The 3,787-nt window shown below is 35.1% G+C and overlaps 1 protein-coding gene across 1 annotated transcript in view; it reads left to right on the top strand.

Moving 5' to 3' along the window:
• LOC123537780 (ras-related protein Rab-5C-like) overlaps positions 1–3,787 on the top strand; it is a 329,876-nt gene that overhangs the window by 68,616 nt on the left and 257,473 nt on the right. The window lies entirely within an intron of this gene.

Genomic DNA, 3,787 nt, shown 5'->3' with positions numbered 1-3,787 from the left:
AATGGCGTAACTGCATAGAGGGGAAATAACTTTAATGCAACTAAATATAAGTATTATGATCTGTGCGTAGTATGTATTTATTTTGCTTAAAATCCATTTGAGAACAATCTGGGACTGAAATCATAAGCATTTATACACTTTTACGTCCGTAAAAAGTAGCGCACCAAAAAAGAAATGAGCTGATTTTTTCAATGGGGCGAGCGCAAGCAAAAAAAAACAACAACAACAAAAATTTGTGTGTTTCTGGAAATGCCAGTACGAGCGGCAAATCCGATGAAGAACTTTTTAATTTGGTGAGGCCTTAAGACTGAAATTTGACAACATTATATATGTAGTCACACAAACCTGACATAATTTCACCATAGAATCTGACAAAATAATATCACCAAATATCGTAAAAAAGTCACCACAGCCAAGAATATAACATAGTAGTGTAACAATAGCCTAAATCTGACAAAAACATAAATTTGTTTGTAAATTTGTAAGATTTAGGCTATTGTTACACTACTATGTCATATTCTTGGCTGTGGTGACTTTTTTTTACGATATTTGGTGTGGTGATATTATTTTGTCAGATACGTTTTAGCCTATTTTCTGTAATTTTTTGATATCAGCCTAACCTTTAAACAACCGAATTGTATGCACAGAAATAACGAAGAATTTATGCAATATAGCTTTTAGTTTTTATTTTGGCCCTTTCTTTTTCCAGCCCAACAACAGACATGTATATGTCACAAACCCGGCTTGTCCTCGAATTCAGTGTCAAAGGTTAGATCTACTTGAGCATAAACACAATAAATAAACAGTCGCTTACTTTCTTGTAAGTCCTGTAAGACGAAACGGCTCATGTTCATATATATTCCGTATCGGGAACATTGACAATCACAGTTCGATCTTTTCCACGAACATGAAAACAGTAACTTTTATTCCTTTGTTTACATTTCAAACATGACGATTCACATATACGTTCAAGAACTTAAATTTCGTGCTTTCCGACCCACATGGTGTGTAAACTTTTGTAATTAAAAGTATGGTGTATTCGGCAAACCATTTGCCAGTAATTTCTGACTGTAAATATCATTGAGAGTATCATTTATGTTCACGAAATTTAATTGAATATTTAAGTTTTTATACTTGCAAAAAAACAAAAACAAAACAAAAAACGTGATGGCCATGATCGCTGGTTTCGAATTCCCCGCCAATCACCGACGTGGGATGGAAACCTCACTTGATGTGTAAAACTTTTCACGTAAGGAAGAAATCCAGCTGAGGTTAGTGTCTCGATCTAGGTACTAGTCTGAGCCCCCAAAAATGTCTCAAGGGGCACTTAGAGTATCCCCCCCCCCCCCACCAACAAAACCTGGGAAAAGTTCATTGTGTCATTTCGGTGTTACTCTCATCAAACAAAATAAACATTGTTCCCGTTTTTTGTTTGTTTGTTTGTTTATATTTTTAAATAAATGAATATGCAAAAGGGTATTTGTTTGTTTCAGTGTAACGTGAAAATATATTATTACAATTATAAATCGACAGTGAACGCCACATGCATTATATTTTCACGAGGGGTTAATGCTTTGATCTTACATGTAAAACAAACATATTCCTATACAAAAGATAAAGGTAAATGTCTTGTTTATTATAGTGCCACCTCTATTGAAAGGGCCAGCCAATTTGGCTTATGAGACACCGTTATTGTGCTTTCCAATTACCTCCCAACTCCTACCACTATGCCAGGCGCCATGCGAATAAAAGTCGGTAACCATTCATTCAGCTCGCAGCTTAATAACCGGCCTTATCGGATCGAATCCCATGACAAACACCCCCATTTTTATGTAGATGAGTATGTACTCGTGGAATTATATGTTAAGTGTAAAAAGTATGTATTCACAGTGCAAATCATGCATGCTAAATAATACGTACAATATGTTTGCTTTCTCACTGTCTAACATGTCCGAAATGATCTATTCGATTTTCATCAGAGTTATAATTTATTTTTCACCTTAAATTGAAGCAAACGTGTTCAATATAATTTTAAACTTTGAAGTTTAGTAGGTTGTAGCATTCTCTAGGTCAAGGGTATTTTCATTACCTTCTGTAGTCAGTTATTTATTGTTAAAATGCTTTTTTTTTTAACCAAAGTGGAAAATATCTGGTACTTGAAAATACAGCTTTCTTAAAGGTCAATAAGAATTCTTTATAAATAAATAATATTATTATTTATTACATACTCGTTTTATTCACCGTTAAGTTACACTGGTACCGGAAACGTCAATATTTTTCCATACACTGACACCTGAATTTCATATCGGGTGCGTGACGTAATTCAGTGTGTGTTGTTGCACTATTTTTTCTATTTAGTTCAGTATTGTCAATCCTATTCAGGCTATTGAACATATTTACATAATAATTATACGTGTAGATGAGTATGTAATAAAAAAGGTTATTATCTTTGCATCGGGCCGGGAAATATGCACTCGTTCTTCAGCGGAAGAATATTGCGCTCCTAAAGTCGCGCAATATTTCCACTGAAGAACTCGTGCATATTTCCCGATACAAAGCTAATAACCTATAAATACTTAATAATACTGCTATTTCTTTTGTTGCACTTTGCGGACTTACGATAAAGTTATATATATATGTATATGAGCCTCGACATGAGAAAACCAACATAGTGGCTTTGCGACAAGCATGGATTCAGACCATCCACGCAATCTGGTCAGTATCCATACTGGTTGCTGTCAAAGTCTATTGCAATTAAAGAAACCGTTAGCGATCAGCATGGATCCTGATCAGACTGCGCGGATGCGCAGGCTGGTCTGGATCCATGCTGGTCGCAAAGCCACTATGTTGGTTTTCACATGGCGCGGCTCATATATACATATCTGTCTGAGCAGAACAATCCCTGTAAATGCGCACTCCGTAAGCCTATAATGGGTAAAGGGATGTGACAAAATTGTACAAATTTTGCCACAACTTGCGTACTATTGTAATGTGTTTTTGGTTTTTTTTGATGTGGAATAAAGGAAATAGAAAATAGCCTCTTAGAAACTCATTTACAACGGATGTTCAGCTTTATTATGTATGTTTTAGTTTTCGCAGTTATGCATGCTGGACTAGAATATGTCACCGAAAACTGTGTTCACGCACATATGATAACTTTTCCCACCTTTCGTCTTTTAATTAAAAGTAAGAGTTCAGCACTCATGGTTTTATGTTTTTGTTCAATTGGAAAAAAGCTTTGTTTTACTGCAACTTCTCGAAATCCGAGAAATCATATCATGTTACCCAAACCCACCTAATTCATAATTTCAAAATAGCATATAGTCCTTAAAACCACATAGAACCATGTCGGACACAGATATCTTAATTTTACAAATTTTAACTTGGTTATAGACTTGCAATCATGGTGGCCACTTCTGTACTGATCCAGACAAAATCTTTCATGTCATCTCAGCAGTCGTTATATTCTTCTTTGTGTTGTGGATGCCTTTCATTTAAAGAATAAAACTTATAATTCTTTTACTTAGGTTCTTCAGCTTTACAAAATGGATTTTAAGTATGGATATGACAAGGGAATTTTTGTAAAGTTGTTAATTAAATATATGTGCTAATCGGTAGAGACAATTTTAAAACAAAACAAAAGGATTGTTTGGGTTATATAGGTGTATCAATACAATTTAGTGACTTGCAGTTTAGTTTAGAGGAGATAAAGCTGCCGGCTTGCGAGGTAGGAACATCCCTCTGGATGGTGTTTCCATGCCCTGCCATTTGGTTATAGCCCTTCTAG

The sequence above is a fragment of the Mercenaria mercenaria genome, chromosome 18 (assembly GCF_021730395.1).
Source record: "Mercenaria mercenaria strain notata chromosome 18, MADL_Memer_1, whole genome shotgun sequence".
NCBI classification, from domain to species: Eukaryota; Metazoa; Mollusca; class Bivalvia; order Venerida; family Veneridae; genus Mercenaria; species Mercenaria mercenaria.
Note: the sequence above shows the minus strand (reverse complement) of the source record. Positions and strands in the feature narration are given on the sequence as shown.